The sequence below is a fragment of the Hemitrygon akajei genome, unplaced genomic scaffold (assembly GCF_048418815.1).
Source record: "Hemitrygon akajei unplaced genomic scaffold, sHemAka1.3 Scf000119, whole genome shotgun sequence".
Taxonomy (NCBI): domain Eukaryota; kingdom Metazoa; phylum Chordata; class Chondrichthyes; order Myliobatiformes; family Dasyatidae; genus Hemitrygon; species Hemitrygon akajei.
The window spans coordinates 1267752-1288951 of NW_027332005.1; the positions used below are offsets into that span (position 1 = coordinate 1267752).

Consider the following 21200-nt stretch of genomic DNA (forward strand, 5'->3'; position numbering starts at 1 on the left):
TGAGTACGCCCACAACTCTCTGGTGAGCCCGGCCATTGGGAGGTCTCCGTTCGAGTTCTCCCTTGGGTACCAACCCCCGATGTTCCCCGCGCAAGAAGAAGAGATCGCGGTATCGTCCGTTCGGGACCATGCTGACCGGTGTCGGAAGGTTTGAGAGGAAACACGCACGGCCCTACTCAGATCAACAAATCGGAACAAGAAGACAGCCGACCGACACCGGACTCCGGCACCGGAGGTACCAACCTGGGCAGATGGTGTGACTTTCCTCCAAGGACATCCCTTCCCTCATCCAGGACTTTCATCGGGGCCATCCAGACAGGCCTGGAGGATCGCCGGGAGGCTCCCGTTGGAGGTGGGGACTGGCACCTGACTAACTTCCTCAGGAATTGGACCTCAATAAGTTCGTTTAGTTCCCAATCATTCTCAATTTCCACTAAATACAGACACCTATTTTCCAGCAGCAAATGCAGTATAAAAATCCTGTGATCACAACAAGGAGCTGCCAGTTCGTTGGTTGACTCTTGTATGAATAATCTCGTGCCATGGTTCTTCGGACTATCAGTTCTAAGTCTAGCATCGTTCCTGAATTCTCTACGAAAACCAAGACTCCAGGTAATGACTCCCTTGGCACCCATTCCACGCCCGTGTTCAGCTCTTGGTTTCGTTCCACCGCCACGTCTTTGTAACACTCTACATATACCCATATTCCAGGGACTGATAACGGAAAGGAACAGTGGGCAATGTTTTGTACTTATTGCTGTACTTCAGAGCAGGGCGGCGAGGGGGTGCCTCGGGTCATTGCTCAAGAGCGCAAAGCATTGAGCGCTTTGCACGGTTTCTGTGGTGTAGTGGTTATCACATTCGCTTTACACGCAAAAGGTCCCCAGTTCAATCCTGGGCAGAAACATTGTTTGGGCTCCTGTGCTTCAAATGAACTTGCGACTCAACTTTTCAGTTTGTGTTCAAGTTTACTGTCGTGGGCATCCAGGTGTAAATATAATGAACATTCGCTTTTCTAGCAGTAGCGCATTGTATTTCAAACCTGACAAAGGTAAATTAAAGAAAGAAGAATTAATAGAAATTATGTGTAATTTACAGGAGATCATAAACGGATTTAAACCTAAGGAAGCTCATGGAAAACGTACACTGCGTAACGGGAGAATTAGCCTTCAAACCGATTGTCATGTATTGTCGTATAAGGATACATTGAGCTTTCAACGGAGCTCACATCTCAATCAGGGCATGCGTATCAATTTGATGGACAATGTTTTGAAATTCAAAGATAGATTTCACAATGCCTGTAGCCTAGCGAAGGAAAACCTAAAAGTTTCTCAGAACAGGATGAAAACATTTATTGATAAACAAGCCAGGATGAGAACATTCCAAAAGTGTGACGAAGTATTGATGTTTTTACCGACTGTAACGAACCTACTTCAGGCGAGATACCATGGCCCTGATAGAGTTTTGGCTAGGATCAATTATGTTAATTATTTAGTCAAAACACAAGACCGACGGAAGCCAACACAGCTGGTAAACGTAAACATGGTAAAACCACTATTCCATAAACAATACGCAGCTGTGACCAGGGTGGAATATAGAAATGAGTCTGGCAACCCGGGGAACGAATTGATTGGCCCATCTGAGGCTTATCATAAATCGAACATTGTTTCAGCTAAATTAACGAACTCGAGTATTTTGAATTCGATTAATGAGAAATTGGCCCGTTTAGAGCGCAGCAGTGACTGGAGATGAAACAGTTAATTGTAGAATTTAAGGATTTATTTCTCGATGTCCCAAAGAACGGCAATAGCTTTCCATGATGTCGATGTCGGTCACGCTATACCGATTAAACGACATCCCTATCGCATGACATGGAAAAATGTAAACTTGCTGAACAAGAAATTGAGTATATGTTGAAAAATGATATTATTAGGCTTTCTAACTCAGATTGGAGTTCGCCTTGTGTTATTGTGCTTAAATCAGATGATGGTGTTAGGTTTTTGCAATGATTATAGAAAAGTGAATACTGTAAAAAAAACAGATGCTTATCCTATCCCCAGAGTGGATGATTGCATAGACAAGGTTGGAAACACTAAGTTTCTTACAACAATTGCTCTGTTAAAAGGGTACTGGTGTGTTCCACTAACAGATAGAGGTAGAGAAATTTCGGCATTTGTAATACCTTCTGGGTTGTATGAATACAATGTTTTGCTATTTGGAATGAACAATGCACCAGGGACATTCCAGAGAATGATTCATTCTGTAATTCGAGGGTTAAAACACACAGATGCCTATATTGATGATTTACTTACAGGATGTGACACATGGGAAACACATAGCTCTGCAGTGGAAAAGTTGTTTGAAAGGCTCTCGAAGGTCAATCTTACAGTTAACAGCTGAGAGTGAATTTGGCCGTGCCACCAGTTAAGAAAAATGGTTAAGAAGACAAATCAAACTCTAATTCAACAACAAAGTTTGATTTTGGAGGAATATGATATGATAACTCGCACTAAAGGCCAAGATAATATAATTGCTGATTGTCCTTCCAGATGTGATTTTATGATGATATTTGTATACGCTTCTGTTATGTATTGTATTACTCGGTAGTATGCTGTACATGATTACCATATATGTACTGCTTCTCATACTGTAATCTGCAGTTAAAAGTTTTCTCTTTTAGATCAAAATTTTCCTTTTTGGATGGAAGTGTTACGATCCTGCGGTCGTTACTGAGACTATTTCTTTCAGAGCGCCTGAGTGAGGCGAGACTATAACGTCAGTTACTAGATGTCTGTGCAAATTAAGCAGAGTGAGAAAGAGAGAGAGAGAGAGAGAGAGAGAGAGAGAGAGAGAGAGAGAGAGAGAGAGAGAGAGAGAGAGAGAGAGAGAGAGAGAGAGAGAAGAGACTGTGGGTAGCCGGTAGGTTCAGCTTGTCGCAGCTGGGGTTTGGAACTCTCCTAAGCCCACAAGCGTGCAGTGCATAACGTAAAAGTGACTGTCACTTCGTATAATCCATAAAATGGGATTCTTTGGGATATCCTGTGGGACGACTAATGCCTTGACCCTTGCCTGGGTATGTTGTGTGGTAACCCCGCGAAGACGATATTCCTCTTACAGATTGCTTTCGGTGATAAGTCGTTTGGAGATTCGGAGCGACTCGACAGACATGATCTTTGGTGACTGTTATTTCGTTTAACCAGCGTGGAACCTGTGCAATTCGACGTGAATTGACTTCTGCCTACATTCCACTCTGAATTACAAAATCTCTCTACAATCATCAGTTATTCTGTGCATTACTGAACCTTATTAATTTGCTATTTGAATCTTAAGACTTTAATAACTATTACTAAGCTTGATAGTTACACTTATATACACATAACGCTGTTAACTTTTGTTTATGCAGTTAAGTAACTATTTTATGAGTAGGTACTAATAAATATAATAGTTTTAATATTGAAATCTGACAGTGTATGATCTCTTGCTGCTGATTCGCTTCTAAACCTTTACAATTCGTAACAGTAAGTATGTTGTTCTGTGCAGCACTGAGAGAGTTTGGGAGTAGGATTGCCAGGGAAGCTAAAGTTTGACATTTGGAATCATCCGAAGTTCCACATTGCAGCAGGCTGAGGAACTCTGAGAAATTACCGACACGGCTTACGTAACTGCACAGCCGGAAACGTCCCGCTCGTGAGGGGCATGGCTGGTGGGAGAGCTTGTTCCGGTGATGGAAGACACCGTGTCCTATATTACATCCGTCAGTACAGAAGACATAGATGATTGTAGGTGAATGGACAGAAGATTGTAGGTGAATGGATTGATATTACAATGTGAAAACATTACCTGGACATGTTCGGATCATGGGACAGCAGAGAACAGGAACAAGTCCTGTGGCTCACTATTCCTGCGCTGAACAAGATACCGAATGAGACTAAACTCTGATGACTGTACATGACCCATCTCCCTTCATTCACTGGATGCTCATGTGCTTTGACTGAATATTTACCGTTATGGGAATCTAGAGGTTATATCCCAGTAGAGACAAACCTTTGTCATCAGCTCCCTTGTTGAAGTAAATATTTGAGAAGGCAAGAGAAAACACTGATTGATTGAAAAGGTGGAGGTTCACTTAAAATCATCCCCAGAAAGGAGCAGGAAGGCTGCTGAGTTATTCATAACTGGAATCAACTTGGGTGATGAAACTGAGTGTAGATGCAGAGGTAGGGATGATAGCAAAACCAGCAAACTCTACACATATAGACTTAGTCACGACACTGCAACAGGATCAGGACTTAGCAAAGGTACAAACAGGAGAGGATTCTGAAGATTATGGGAAATATCGATGGATACTGGCAAGGATTTGGATTATCCTTGATAGTGATAAATTTTAGGTGCGGAATTGTGAAAGAAACCAGATGATGCATTGACACCATAACATTTGTGGGCATCAAGGGGCAGATAGAACTATGGAACAGTTGAGGAATCTGTGTTGGTGGCCAAATCTGCGAGGAGATGAACATTATTCCAAGAATTGTTTGATTTGTGCCCAGTGAGAACCCAGATAAATCGGCTAGGAAACCGCTTCAGGATACGCTCCATAGAGGGACCATGTGTACATTTACTGGTTAATTCTGTTCGATCTTCACCTCCACCATCTGGAGGACTGAACTATGTCTTCAAGATAGTGGATGCGGTCACCAAGTGGAGAGAGCCTTTCCCAACTAGATAATGAAAACCGCTGACGTTACAGCCAGGATTTTGTTGGACAGAGTTTCTACCCGCTGGGGATTGCAAAGCGCTCTAGAATCAGTCATGGTCCCCGCTACTTCCATATGTGAGACTGTTTGGGGTAAAACACAAGTTGGTATCCCTTATCGACCACAATAGAGTGCATTTACTGAACGGATGAACAGAACTTTAAAGACAATGTTATCTAAAATGAAATGGTTAGAATCCCTCTTTGGGCTAGATTTATCACAGACCGTTTATGATGTTATTGGAAAGGACAAATGCAAGCAGCAATTAATTGGCTCTATTAAGGAGGCTCATTATGATGCCGCCCATAATAAGGGACGGAAGGAACAGCAAAGCAAAGTTTTTCGAGGGGCGAACAAAAAAGCGGGTGTCGGAAATTGGACAGATGGTTAGGAACTCACTACATCAGCCAAGGCCCTTTAGAACATCGCGATTTGCAGGGACATATGATGTCGCTGACAAAGCAAGTCCATCAGTATATCGAATCCAGACCCTCCAAACAAGTTGGAGTGATATCATATTAACCAACACAAACCCCTTGGAGATAGTCAATGTCCTCTAGTAGCTGAGTTCCAGAAAACATATTGTCAATGGGATGCCCTGTACCGAGATGAGATGATCCTCTTGGATTTACGTTTCAGGCAATCGACGGTGATGTAGATGAAGGAGTTGGGTAACCACTTCCAGATTGCCCCGGAGGATGAGGATAATTCACATATTTACACTCGCCCGAGCCAAGGCGGAGAGAATAAAAGAGAGAAACAGATGGGAGAACGTGTTTGTTCCGTTGTCTTCTGGAAATAAAGTGGGGGTAATTGAACTGATATGAATGGATTTTAACATGGCGTTAAGGTTAGCCATGGTAGGGTCATTCATAACGTCAGAAAGTTTGGTATCCAGGAAAAGTTGGCTTGTGGATTCAGGACTGACGCCCACAGAAGGCAGAAGATAATTGTGGATGAAGCGTTTTCTCCCTGGACTTTGGTGACTGGTGTCCTGCAGAGATTTATTCTGAACCCTGGGCTACTTGTCTTTTTATCAGTGACTTGGATGAGGAAGTGGAAGGATGGCTTATTGTGTTTTCGATGATGTGGAGGTCGGTGGAATTATGGATAGTATAGAAGTTTCTCACAAATTAAAACAGGACAGTGACAGGACGCAGGGCAGCGCTGAGAAGTTACAGACGGAGTTCAACCCGGAAAAGTACGAAGCGATTCACTTTGGAAGGGTGAATTTGAAGGCAGAGGTGATACTTTCTCGAGTTAACCGAGGGCCGCAAATTAGTACGAGTTCCACAATGGAAACAGAGTGGTGAGACTTTCTCAAATAAGCCGAGGGCTGCTCATCGGTACGAGAACCACAATAGGAACGGAGCGGTAACTGCAGGAGCAGAAGGAAGTGTGATTGACAGGTGAGCTTGAACACTTCCGCTGTTCTGCACATACTTACAGTGACGCTCGAAAGGCAATATACCTGACAGTAAATCAGGAGAAAGAAAATACAACTTCTTGGCAAATAATAAAACAGCCTGGGAATCTACGGATTTTGATCACTGGTCTCTGGAATATCGCTGTGGATCTTTTACAGTGTTTGCCGAAATACTTGCAGTGTATTTCATTGTAACACCTGTCAGCTGTCACTGTGATTTCCATCACTCAAACCGCCCGGAATGACTGAAACGAGCGAACGAAAAGAAAGAGCGAATGTTCCCCTTTAACAAAGAAGTGTTCTCCATTTCACCTGCCAGAACAAACTCCTTTCCTTTATTTCAGAAGCGAATATACTCCGTCAACTGTTACAAAATAAATCGACTTCAACATGAATGCCTAATTTAAAAGCAACACAGATTTAAAAAAAATCCCATCTAAATAGCTGAAGCCAGGTATCATGGAAAATAACATGGAAAATTCAGATCATATTTTGTTTTAAAGTAAATAGATTGCAATATCCCTTTAGGAGTCAAGTAAATGACACGGGAACAGTGAATAAAAAATAGTTTAACGTAAGTGTTTGTGCAGTTGGTTGTCACTAATGTCCCTGACGTGATACGCACGCTAATTGCCTCAGTGGAATTGCTCTCACCTCAATAAAAGTCTGCTAAACCGATCATCAGTCCATCTGAGCAGCTGAAACGCTCCGTACAACTGAACACTGCTTCTGACGGAATATGGGATATTCGACGATTTACTACATTGCGGCCATTTTCTATCCCACACTTGTAGCGGTTGGTGTCCCCGGTAAGATGCCGGAGATGGTTACTTTATGTATGGTGCCGTCGTTACTCTGCTGCGGTGTCCGCACTGTTACTAAGCACAGATGCTACCGTCGGCTGAAAGGTGTTTCCGGAATGGAGTATTCCAGCTTCTCATTATTTTATCTTTATTTTCGTACTTTGATCGAAGTGATTTTTCTTTTGTTAATTAGGTTCGTGCCGATATTGACATTGTTTCATAATTTCACCTCGATAGACTTTCTGAAGTGATGCCGGTCTCTGCTTTTCTATGCCCGAGTCTCTATCAGTGCAGACGCTTCCACCTTATGCCAATGTGGCAGCTTGTTTAAATGACGGTCCAGACTATTTTCGACAAGTAGATGTGTTCTTACATAAGTCAGTAAATGATAAATTGTGTTTTGTATCTTTTGATTCCACGTTCTCACAGCTGCAAACAATCCCTTCAAATGTTTCTCCCCTAATAATGGAAATGGTGCTGTTTACAATCTTCCGTTCACCGGTCCGTGAGTCAGATTCTCAGATTCTTTGCTCTAAACTGTGGGAAGGTCGCCAATCCACTGACACTCACATCCGTCATTGTCCTCCAGCCGGAGTACAGCGACGGGTACCACACGCACTTTCCACTTCCAAACAGACCATTCCCTGCATAGCATCGGTAAAATGGAGACATTCAGGGAACTGACCATATTTCTACTATGCTTCCAAATTTCTTGCAGTTAATTTAACGGCCATTGTGATCCTATCTCGTGGAAAATGCGGACTCTCCAAATGCATCACCTGTTACCTGGTTGGAATGGCAACAGCGGATCTGATGGTGGTTATCGTTGCTGCTTTAGTGGAACAGACCAACAATATCTACATTTATTCCAGATTCCTGCTCATCACTCCTGTATGCGCTCTGACACTTGTATTCCAGGTTGTAACGTCGGACTGTTCTGTTTGGTTTACGGTCAGTTTTACCTTCGATCGCTTCATCGCAATATGTTGCCGAAAGTTGCGGGAGCGATACTGCACAGAGAGAACAGCAACGGTGATTATCGTGACCGTGGTTTTAGTGAGCTGCGTGAAATGTGTCCCGTTTTACTTTGTCCTTGAACCTTACGTCATCATTGACAACACGCCGTGGCGGTGCATCCGCACACATGAATACGCTACTTCACCCGTGTGGAGAGCATACACATTACTGCAGAGCATTTTAACACCATTGCTACCAATCGGCTTAATCCTGGTGTTTAACGGGTTAACCGTAAGGCATATCGTTGCGGCAAATAGAGTCCGCAGAAAGCTTCGGCACAGCAGCGACAATCAGAAAGATGCCGAGGTGGAAAAACGCAGAAAATCGATGATTTTGTTGTTTTCTATATCAGCTAATTTCATATTATTTTGGATGCCCTATGTAGTCCATTCCCTGAAATGGCAAACGCAAAACTATTTTTACCAGGACAGATATTTGAGTTCCCCGGTATACATCCTGCAACAAATTGGGTTCATGTTACAATTTCTCAGCATGTGCACCAATACTTGTATCTATACACTGACACAGAGGAAATTCAGAGAGGAGCTGAGGAATGGAATGAAGCATGTGTTTACATTAAATAGCCATCTGTGTAGATAACGCCCGTGTCTAATGAAAATTCAGCGGTGTTTTCAAATAAAGCCGTTTTACAATGAACAGATTTGGCAAATAAGTCATAAATTCAAATAATCATATACCTGCTCATCCGGAAATTGCAAAGTTGGCGGAAGATTGTTTGCTTCATACAGTTCAGGTAGGTAGCAATCTAAACGTCCAATGCTCCAGGGGTGATTGTCACTTTGCTGAAGTATTGGACAGGATATGTGTGTCTTCGCTGGCAACAGAAGTAGAACTAGATGATTGGAGGGTGGGAAATGTTGTTCATTTGTTGAAGAAAAATAACAGGGATACTTCTTGGAAATATAGACCAGGGAGTCTTACATCAGTAGTGGGTAAACTACTGGAGAGGATTATTGAAGAGGGAAATAATGAGTATTTGGAGAAACGTAGTCTGGCTACGGAGAGAAAACGTGGCATGTTGTCCTTAATGAGCCAGATTGATTTATTTGAAAAACTGATGAACCAGGACAGTCGATGTGGTGCATTACTTTTGGTCAGGCGTTTTAATTAGTTCCCCACAGTAGACTCATTCAGAAAGTCAGGAGGCATGGGATCCAGGGAAACTTGTTTGCGTTGATTAGGAATTGGCTTCCTAACAGAAGGCAGATGATGTAGTAGACAGAGTGAATTCTGGCTGGAAGACAAATGGCAGCCGTGTTCCGCATCGAGAGTCGAAACTTCGGTACAATTTACAACCCTATTACGCGTCTGCAGTTACAGTGCTCCAAGAAATAGGGCTGAGGATATAATCGATTTAATCTGACCACACAGCAGCACCTGGATAATTTATGGAATTAGGGTTGACGACGTAAGCAAATCGCTGAGCGATTGACTGCACCTGCGCGTTTCCTAAACTGACTTGTCATTTACATATTACTGGGCAAATGCTACAATGACTTCAAAGCATCTTTTCCAATGGAGCCCTACATCTAGAAACCAGAATTTCAAACTGATCAGCAGCAGCTTCTGGCGCTTATTAAAAGAACCAGCCTTCCAAAATTCCAATTCCAAATTCCCAATTCAAGTACACACCGATTTATCCCAATATCAATTTGCCCCTGAATCGTGGTTTTATCGTATCGAGTGTAGATACGCTCATAGTTCGATCCATTTAATCCTGAATCCACATGGCCGATGTGGAATCCGTGTCTCTCTCTGAAATCAATTATAAATGAAACATACAAAACTACACAAAGTAAAATGCAGTGAAGGAAAAACAAACACCCGTGCTCACACAAAGATATCGCAGGCAATTGGAGAATATGGAATAAACAACTTCAAACGCTTTCATCTTCTCACGCAGAGAAACAGGATTTTCTCAGCCCGGCAGGTTAGTGAGGAATTATGGCCTACTCCCATCGACCTGACCCGGACCGTGGCCATCCATATCCCTCTCATCCGTGCACTTCCCCAATCATCTCTTAACGTTGAAATCGGAATCACAATTAGCAATTTGCGTTGGCAGCACTGTCTACACTCTGTCGACCCTCTGGGTGAAGAAGTTTCCCCTCACGTTTCCCTTAAACATTTCACATTTCACCCTTCAACCATAATCTCCAGTTGTATTCTCGCTCAACATCAGTGGAGAAAGCCCGCTTGCATTTACACTCTCTATACGCCTCATAATGTCACATACCTCTATCAAATCTCCCCTCAGTCTTCTACCCGCTCGGGAATAAAGTGCTGACATATGTAATCTTTCATTTTAATTCTAAACATTCAGTACCGTCAATAGCCGTGTAATTTTTTTCTTCATTTTTTCAATCTTATTTGCATCTTTCCTGCAGGTAGTTGAGCCCAACAGCACACAATATTCCAAATTAGGCCCCAATAAAGCCTTAAACCACAGCAGCGTAACGTCCCAACTCCTGTACTCCATACTTTGGTCTAGGAAGGCGAAAGTGCGAATAGCTTTACGAACCTGTGTAACTGTACCGCAACTTTCATTGAATATGGACCTGCATTCCCAGATTCGTTTGTTCTATTGTACTCCTCAGTGCCCTATTTCTCATGGTGTCAGACCGACCCTGGCTGGTCCTCCCAAAGTGCAAAATCGAACACTTGTTTGCGTTAACTCCGATCCTCTCTTTCTCAGCAATTTTCCAGCTGGTCAGATCCCGCTCATGCTCCGGTACTCCTTCCCGCTGTTGACTACACCCGTAATCTTGTTGTCATCGGCAAATTTGCTCATCCAGTTCACAACATTATTATCCAGATCGTAGATATAGATTAAGAATAACAACGGCTACAGCCACGATCCTGGGACACTCCCCTTATCACAGGTCCCCAGTCAGACAGACAACCATCCATTACCACACTCTCGCTTCCCCAACATTGCCAATGGCGAATCCATCTTATTACCTCATTGTGAAAGACAAGCGACTGAACCTTCCGAACAACCTCCCTTAAGGAATCTTCAGAAACTGCTTGCTGAAGTCCCTATTAGACGGCATCCACGGCCTGGCCTTCCACACCATTCCTGGTAACTACCTCGTAAAGCTCTGTGAGATTGGTTAGACATGACCTACTACGCACTGGCCCATACTGACTATCGCTAATGTTCCTGTTTGTCCAGATACTTCTCTTCATAGACCCATGGCCAGCGTGGGTCTGAACACCGAGAACAATTCATCATTACATAATACTTGGCGAGTCCCTTCCAAGCAAAGCTATCGAGATCATCCAGCGGTCGGCACTGATATTTATGGCCTATTGTTCTTTAAATTCTCCTGCACTTTATTATCAGATGCATTGAGAGTAGTCTGGAAAAGCAAGGCGTCATAGCTTTAAATAATTAATTGGCTTGCTTAACTATAGCAAGATACGGTACGCTCGATCGAGCACAGAACATAGAATATTACAGCACAGTACACGAGGTTCTGATAGGCTTTCAACTAATGTAAGTTCGATCTAACACAACCCCCCTACATCTGAATCACAATTAAAGGTTTCAAAGGTACATTTAAAAATCAGAACCAGAGTTAATATCACAGACAAACGTCGCGAAATTGTTAACTTTACGGTAGCAGTACAATGAAATACAGCATAAATAAATCTCGAGAAAAACAAAACTGAGATACAGGTGGCAGCGGGTAAAAAGCTGTTCCTGAATCGCTGCGCCTGAGCTTTCAGGCTTCTGTATCTCCTTCCCGATGGTAACACTTTGTAGAGGGCACGTCCTGTTAGTGGGAATGTTAATGATGGACGCCAATGTGACAAGAATCATCCCTTGTAACAATGATCAATGAGATACAGAGAATCTGTATTTAACAACAAGTATTTGTTATATTTTTATTAAAATCACGTAGATGTACACACTATCTTCCTGTGCGCACCCTACTGGAAACCCTGACACTCCATGAACAGTCAATGAATTTTAAAAGGTATTACCCGGGAAAAGAGTCTACGCTGGCAACGCTTTCCATAGAAACGTAGAAAACATAGAAAATCTACAGCACAACACAGGGCCTTCGGCCCACAAAGTTGTGCCGAACATGTCCCTACCTTAGAAATGACTAGGCTTATCTATAGCCCTCTATTTTTCTAAACTCCATGTACCTATCCAAAAGTCTCTTCAAAAGACCCCAATCGTATACGCCTCCACCACTGTTGCCAGAAGCTTATTCCACGCCCTCACCACTCTCTGAGTAAAAAAAAAACTTACCCCTGACATCTCCTCTGTGCGACTCCCCAACACCTTCAACCTGTGTCATCTTTTGGCAACCATTTTAGCCCTGGGAAAAAGCCTCTGAATATCCACACGATCAATGCCTCTCATCATCTTCCGATCCTCATGTTCCCGATCTCCACGTGTCCCGTGTGGAAGTACCTTTCGCAATGGTTGGTCTCTGGCCGCTGGAGAGTTATCACCCGGCATGTTTGAAGGGCTCCGGAATCTTATATTGTTCCTCATCAGTTGAACCATTGGATCTCCAAATCATTGGCTCAAGGTCACCTGACCGTACCTGGGTCACCTGGTTACTGATCATTACAACCAACATACTTTACGTGGCTCTGCCCGCCCCAGCCTTGTGTATTCGTATCTTTACACCATGACCGGTCCAAACCAGTAAATGAGGGCAACCTAGACAGAGTCTAACTGGACTACAGATTGCCTATTTGATATCTCTGCATTTTACATAACAAGTAGCTGCTCCTCTGAGCAAGGTCTCAGGTTTATTGCTCTGATTAGATTGTCCCAGAGTCAAGAATCAGTTCAAGTCCGCACCCTTCACATAACAAATGGCGACTTGTTTGAGAATTGTCTCAGCTTGACACATCATTACCTGAAACTTCCTGGGTCCACATTCAATTCCTCTGATTAAATTATTCCAGTGCAAGAATCAGTTCATAGTCCACAAAATGAGGGGAGCTACAGAGAGAGCTGGTTTGTCTGCTTCCCCGGTCTTGATCAGACTGTAGTTTCCTTCTGGCCAACAGTGTTTTATGAGCCATTCAATCTGACACGACGGTATCTTTCTCGGGTCTGCTGTCGTCTGAATGCACCAGGGTGGATGATGGAGGTTTTGCTGAGATGCCGAGTGCTGTAGGGGTCGACGGGGTTTACAGAAATGCGGTGTGATGTAGGGGTTGGAACGGCTTTGTTACGTACCCCGTAACGGGTTAAAAGAACCAGCAGAAATGGAACACACCTGGAGTCTGTATTGCTACTAACAAAACACTATTTATTAGTATCTACGTAATGTAATGATATAAAGCCAGATACATCAAACAGGTTAGCAGAGTTTATACGTTTATGTGTGTAAATATGAAAACGCAATCTTCTTCAAGCTTAGGTGGTAAATGATACAGTCTTACGATGGAATGACGTCAGTTCAGTTCTGATATTAAGTTGTGTAGAATTGAGTAGAGAGAGAGAGGGAGAGGGAGAGAGAGAGAGAGAGAGAGAGAGAGAGAGAGAGAGAGAGAGAGAGAGAGAGAGAGAGAGAGAGAGAGAGAGAGAGAGAGAGAGAGAGAGAGAGAGAGAGAGAGAGAGAGAGAGAGAGAGAGAGAGAGAGAGAGAGGAGAGAGAGAGAGAGAGAGAGAGAGAGAGAGAGAGATGATTTGTTTTCCAAGTAAGCCGATACCGTCGCTCTTTCCATTGTCCTCGGAAGTCCTGTTGAAGTTACCGACTGTGACCACACAAAAAGGCACCGTCTTCACCCGGAAAAGCTACAGGCAAGGATTAAACACACCGATGACCCCCTTTCCCCACACTGCGAACAAAACCCACGCTTTCGTAGGCACTGAAAGCTCACCCAGTGTCTATTCCTTTTGTATTTTCTGTCCGTGTCTTCCGTGTATCCGTGTGTTTCCCTGGAAAGCCAGTTGACCTTGTACATATCCCAAAGATGCTAAACGTCAGCTGCCCTTTATATAGCTCCGCCCCTCCGTAAACATGGAGACTCAGGAGCTGTTCGGTGCTGGCTCTCTCTGAATCAGTGTAACCCATTCTCTCTCTTTTTCAAGCCACATTCCGTATTGAATAAGGTAGAGGATCTCGTTACAAACTCTCTCCTGTTGGGTAAAATTTTGTTGAAGGAGCAAAATTTTCGTCTAACTGTAGATTACAGAATATAAAGCAATACATATCTGATTAACATGTAGCAGATTACGGAAGCGTATAAAAATACTCGTTTTTATTTCATTCTTAAACTTAACATCCAGACAATCAATCCACCATATTATTGTCTTTACCTTTCACATACTTTGTTACAAAACCAAATCCTGGTATCTTCAAAATGGCGTTTGATCACTTATTTTCTCTTTTCCCACTTCACCACAGAACAAAGAACCATCACGTGATCAGCTCCAACAGCGTTTTTAAGAACGGCCTCAACTTTATCCTGCACAGGTTCTAACTTCTCACTCGTGTTTTCTAAACTAAGCCCATTCGCTGAACTTTCAAAGAAGTCCTTTGTTCCAAACAAGTCATTAATTCTATATCCAAGACCTTTAGTTCTATATGTTTCCATAAGAACACCTGCGATGTCCTCTCTTGCTCAAAACAACACTTCCCTTTATTTTGAGAAGACTCCGAACCCTGTCTCTCCAATTCGCAAACTTGAACAACATCACCAAGTTTTTTTAAAAATATCTTTAAATTCCAAATTATAGTTAAACAATTCAATGTGTAGAGTCTCAGCATCTGAGAGAGTTGTTTCTGTCAGCAATGTCAAGGGTCTTGAAACCAATCCAGACTTCACAGGTACTTTATTCAATAGTCCAGAGACAGCACCCTTCTCAATATCTTCAATAACATTCAACTCACCAGTTTTCATCTCACCACCAACTTTTAAAACACTGTCTAACTCAAGTGACTGGGAATCCTCAATTTCCACTGGTACCAAGGTTAAACGATTATTCAATGAACTAAGTCTATTTGAAACAAAAGACTGCATTCCTTTCCAACCGAGTCAAACACCTCAGACCTTAACTGAGTTTCAACTTGATGTTCAGTACCCCTGTGATTTCGCATGTGTTTCAACAACCTGAACACAGGAAATCGGGCCAGCTGCCTCTTCTACGCTTTCATTACTAGTCCCAATTTCAAATTCCAGTTCACCCTGATTATCCCAGCTACTCTCTTGGAAGCTCTCATTCAGGAAAAAAAAACTGAACCTCATGGGTTAAAAGTTACTCATCTGCTGACTTAGCAGACCCTGAAACGGTCACAGCCACTTTCTCATCCTCCCTCTTTAAATTTCTAACTGAAGCTCTACCTCGGCCCCTGTAGGTTTACTTTCAACAACATTCCCCACACGTCCTCTTCAAACGTTCACTTGGATATAAAATGCTCCGCTATTAACGCCTGTGTTATCGACTTCATCATTCTAGTGGTCACCTTAAGCTTTAACTTATGAGTAATTCCCAACAGCGCATCCCTCTTAACATCATCTAATGCTTCATGGGATGGTTCCACCGAAGCCTACCAACCTCAATCTCCATTGCTGCAATATTTCTACTAAAAAAAAATCAGAATGAATATTCCCCTATAGGATCAACCAATATCACTCAATTAAGCCCCCAACAAATTTAGAATGACCCAAATTCATGTCGTATACCGGACGAGCCCCCAATTATATACGTACCCCCCCGTAACGGGCTAAAAGAATCATCAGAAATTGAACACACTGAAGTCTGGTATTAGAACATAGAACATAGAATAGTACATCACAGTACAATCCATTCGGCCCACAATGTTGTGCCGACCCTTTAACCCTGCCTCCAACTTAAATTCCTTCATATACCTTTCCAGTGGTCTCTTAAATTTGAACAGTGCATCTGCCTTCACCACTGACTCAGGTAGTGCATTCCACGTACTAACCTCTCTCTGAGCTAAAAAACCTTCCTCTAATATCCCCTTTGAACTTCTCGTCCCTTATCTTAAAGCCATTTCCTGTTTTATTGAGCAACGGTGCCCTGGGGAAGAGGCACTGGCTGTCCACTCTATCTATTCCTCTTAATATCTTGTGCTGAACAACTTCTTCAACAGGTTCGACAGCACAATCTCATCCTCACCGCAGAAATCCACACCAGGCTTACTTCCCTCACAGGAAAATAGCCACTCACAGGAGACCTTGCCCACGCCCAGGATTACGGGTGCACAGGTGGAAGGTCAACTGAGGAAGATCTGTACCAGCAAGGCGGCTGGACCGGATGGAGTTTCCCCACGATTACTGAGGGCCTGTGCGACTGAGCTGGGAGAACCACTACAGCGCATCTTCAACATGAGCCTGGAGCAGAGAAGAGTACCCAGACAGTGGAAAACATCCTGTATTGTCCCGGTACCGAAGAAAGCACAACCAAAGGAGTTGAATGACTTCAGACCTGTTGCCTTGACATCGCACGTGATGAAGACCATGGAGCGGCTGATAATACAGAATCTGAGGCCACAAACCAGGCACGCCCGGGATCCTCTTCAGTTTGCGTATAAGGAGAAGGTGGGAGTGGAGGATGCTATCACGTATTTGCTGCACAAATCACTCTCTCACCTAGATGGGGTCAGTTGTGCTGTGAGGATTACATTCCTTGACTTCTCTAGTGCCTTTAACACCATCCAGCCCAAGATCTTAAGGCACAAACTAACGGAGATGGGAGTAGACTCTCACATGGTGGATTGGATAGTGGACTACTTGACAGATAGACCTCAGTATGTGCGGTTGGGAGACTGTAGGTCTGACACGGTGGTCAGCAGCACAGGAGCGCCGCAGGGAACCGTACTCTCTCCGGTCCTGTTCACCCTGTACACATCAGACTTCCAATATAACTCGGAGTCCTGCCATGTGCAGAAGTTCGCTGATGACACGGCCATAGTGGGGTGTGTCAGGAATGGACAGGAGGAGGAGTATAGGAAACTGATACAGGACTTTGTGATATGGTGCAACTCAAACTACCTGCGTCTCAATATCACCAAGACCAAGGAGATGGTGGTGGACTTTAGGAGATCTAGGCCTCATATGGAGCCAGTGATCATTAATGGAGAATGTGTGGAGCAGGTTAAGACCTACAAGTATCTGGGAGTACAGTTAGACGAGAAGCTAGACTGGACTGCCAACACAGATGCCTTGTGCAGGAAGGCACAGAGTCGACTGTACTTCCTTAGAAGGTTGGCGTCATTCAATGTCTGTAGTGAGATGCTGAAGATGTTCTATATGTCAGTTGTGGAGAGCGCCCTCTTCTTTGTGGTGGCGTGTTGGGGAGGAAGCATTAAGAAGAGGGACGCCTCACGTCTTAATAAGCTGGTAAGGAACGCGGGCTCTGTCGTGGGCAAAGTACTGGAGAGTTTAACATCGGTAGCTGAGCGAAGGGCGCTGAGTAGGTTACGGTCAATTATGGAAAACTCTGAACATCCTCTACATAGCACCATCCAGAGACAGAGAAGCAGTTTCAGCGACAGGTTACTATCGATGCAATGCTCCTCAGACAGGATGAAGAGGTCAATACTCCCTAATGCCTTTAGGCTTTACAATTCAACCGCCAGGACTTAAGAACTTTTTAAAAGCTATTATTAATGCTTTTTGAGATAGTGATTTAGATGCATATCATATTTTTTACTGAGTTAAGTATTGTATGTAATTAGTTTTGCTACAACAAGTGTATGGGACATTGGAAAAAAAAGTTGAATTTCCCCATGGGGATGAATAAAGTATCCATCTATCTATCTATCTATCTATCTATCTATCTATCTATCTATCTATCTATCTATCTATCTATCTATCTATCTATCTATCTATCTATCTATCTATCTATTAGGTCTCCTCTCATCCTCCTTCTCTCCAAAGAGGAAAACCCTAACTCCCTTAATCTATGATAATAGTGCATACTCTGTAAACAGGCAGCAACCTGGTAAATCTCTTCTGCACCCTTTCCAACGCTTCCACATCCTTCCTATAGTGAGGCGACCAGAACTGGACACAATACTCCAAGTGTGGCCTAACCGGAGTTTTATAGAGCTGCATCTTACCTCTCGACTCTTAAACTCTGTCCCTCGACTTATGAAAGCTAAAACCCTTAAGTTTTCTTAACTAACCTATCTACATGTGAGGCAACTTTGAGGGATCTGTGGTCATGTACTTCCAGATCTGCTCCCCCACACTACCAACTTTCCTGATATTTACTTTGGACTCTGCCTTGGAGGCAGTCCTTCCAAAGCGTACTCCTCACACTTCTCCGGGTGGAACTCCATCTGCCACATTTCAGCCCACTTCTGCACCCGATCAATGTCTCTGAAATCTGCTACAAACAAAACACTATTTATTAGTATCTACGTAATTTGGTAATATAAAACTATATACATCAAACAGGTTAGCAAAGTTTATGGATATATAAGTGTGCAAATTATAAAACCCCAAACCTCTTTCAAGCTTAGATGGTAAATGATACAGTCTTACAATGGTATAGAAATGACGTCAGTTCACTTCGTGATATTAAGATGAGGAGAATTGAGGAAATACAGAGAGAGAAGTGATTTATTTTCCCAGTAAGCCGATGCCGTCGATCTTTCCGTTGTCCTCCGAAGTCCTGTTAAATTACCGAATGTGACACACAACGGTGAATCTATCAACCCAGGCAAGGGTTAAACACACTTATGGCCTTCCACCGGTCTCCCCTTTTCGGGCAAAACCCATCCTTTCGTTGGCACTGACAGCTCATCCAATTTCAACTTCTTCTGTATTTCTGTTCGTGTCTTCCGTGTGTCTGTGTGTCTGTCTGAAAAGCCGGCTGACCTTGTATATATCCTAAACATGCTGAACGCCAACTCTCCATTATATAGCCCCGCCCTTCCGTAACCATGGCGACTCACGAGCTGTTCGGTGCTGACTCTCTCTCTGATTCAGTGTACAGCTTTTTAAAGGCACATTCCACAGTGAATGCTCCTCAGGATCTCGTCACAGTTTTTACAGATAGCGAGAGGTGTCAGCGCACTTATCCACCAATGTGGAAACGTAGTTTACTTGTAGTACCAAACTGGCATTTTTGTCTGTAACAAAATTAAACCAGTATCGTGTCGGAGTGTTTTGCTAATATTGTTCGTGCAGCATTACTCTGAGTGAGCCTGAGTACCTGACTGCAGACCGCAGTCCCTACACTGTATTCCAACTGCCACTTCATTGTCTGTTCTTCAAACCTGTCTGTGTCCTTCTGCAGACACCCACTTTGCTCTAAGCTGCCTATCCGACACCTACCTTCGTAGCAACGACAAAGTCGGTCACAAAGCCACCTACTCTGTCATCCAAATCGTTGATTTTAAGATGAACAGACGCCATTTCATTACCGACTCCAGAGGAACGCCATTGGTTACCGGTAGCAAACAGAATAGGCTCGCATTGCTCTAACTCTTTGCCTCATGGCAGTAAACCAATCTTCGATCCGTGTCAGTATCTTTCCTGTAATACCAAGAGCTTGTTTGGCAGCCTCATGTGCAGCAGGTCTTTAAAAACCAACTGAAAATCCAGGACAAAAACATCCACTGCCTCTCCTTTGTCTATTCTGCTTGTTATTTTGTCAAAGAATTCCAAGAGATTTTTCAGGCAATATACACCCTGAAGAAAACCATGCTGAATGTGGCCTACTTTCGCATGCGCCATGTACCTCGAAACATCATCCTTAATGGAATCCAACCACTGAGTTCAGACTAACTGTTCTATAATTTCCTTTCTTCTGCCTCCCTTCCTTCTTAAAGTGTGGGGTGACATTTGAAAATTCCTAGTTCGGCAGAAACATTCCAAAATCGAGACCCTCTTTAAAGATCATTACTCATTCTTTAAGAGAAACATGTGAGGGAAGGTCATGTCGGTCCATAGAAGACATCCCAGCGATTTGAGCACACAGTTTCCTAGCAAACTGAGACATGAGTGTGCTTCGCAACCGCTGTACCTCAAGTTATACCAGCTTGAGCTGCGAAACAAGTAAAATATAACAATAATTATTATAAGTTGACAAACTCTGTATAGACATCGATCGCTCCTTCATCATCAAAGGTAGAAGAATTAATTAAATAGTAGAACTATATCCTAACGATAAAAAATGAACTTTAGACAGGATAAGTGCAGAGCAAAATTATAAAAGTTGCAATAGAGTTGGTAGTGTATGAACCAGATCAGCCAGATACAATGCAACTGAGGGATGGATATTAAACATAAGACCAAAAGACGTGGGAGCAGAGTTAGGTTATCTAGTCTGCTCCGCAATTTCATCATGGCTGATCCAATTTTCCTCTCAGACCTAATCTCCGGCTTTCTCCCTGTATCACTTCATGTCCTGACAAGTCAAGAATTTATCAACCTCTGTCTTAAATAAGCACAAAGTCTTGGCCTCTGCAGCTGCCTGTGGGAACAAATTCCACAGATTCTCCATTCTCTGGCTTGTTACGGATTCAGCAGCAATAAATATATGAGTGAGGCAGGGGTTTTTATAACAAATAGCACGTTTATTAAACACTGAAAAACAAACCCCCAAAAGTAAACGAATCACTAACGTAACCGGAAATCAGCTCTGTGCATCAGCTTAAACAGTTCTTAATGCAATGAAGCTTAAACGGGTCTTAAAGCGATGTTGCAAAAAGTTATTCAAAGTAGTATTGCAAAAGTTCAGAATGTTTACAGTCCATTTAAGGGAGAGACTTTTTAAGACTATTTAAATTCTCTTTCACGTCGTGTTGTTGCCGTTCCCAGTCGAACTACTTTTCCAAAATAGAATTTACGGAGATGGAAAATGAAACGGCTTAAAGGCACTGACCTTTCCTTTACAAAACTGTTCCCAATCCTTTCTGCTATTCACACGGATTCACACTGGATCAGCCAACGAATTCCTTCCCAATGAGGATCAAACGAGCACGAACCTGTTTCACCGTTGAAATCGACTTTCCTCGATCTTTTAACTCCCGAACTCCGAACTTCACACTCCGCTGATTTTTAACTAGCAGTATAATAAAGAAACTGCTGGCAATGACCTTTTAAACTTTAGGCATTAAATAAAACTCCATCTTTCTACCAAACTGCGTCATAACATTAAATCACGCAGTGGCATGAAGTCAACATGGCAAATCCAGCCACGAACAGCCCCTCCTCACAGGGA

General features: G+C 43.1%; 1 non-coding gene across 1 annotated transcript; it reads left to right on the forward strand.

Moving 5' to 3' along the window:
• Positions 1-834: 834 nt before the first annotated feature.
• Positions 835-907, forward strand: trnav-uac (transfer RNA valine (anticodon UAC)). Its single transcript has one exon. It is a non-coding gene; the product is annotated as a tRNA-Val (tRNA).
• Positions 908-21200: the final 20293 nt, after the last annotated feature.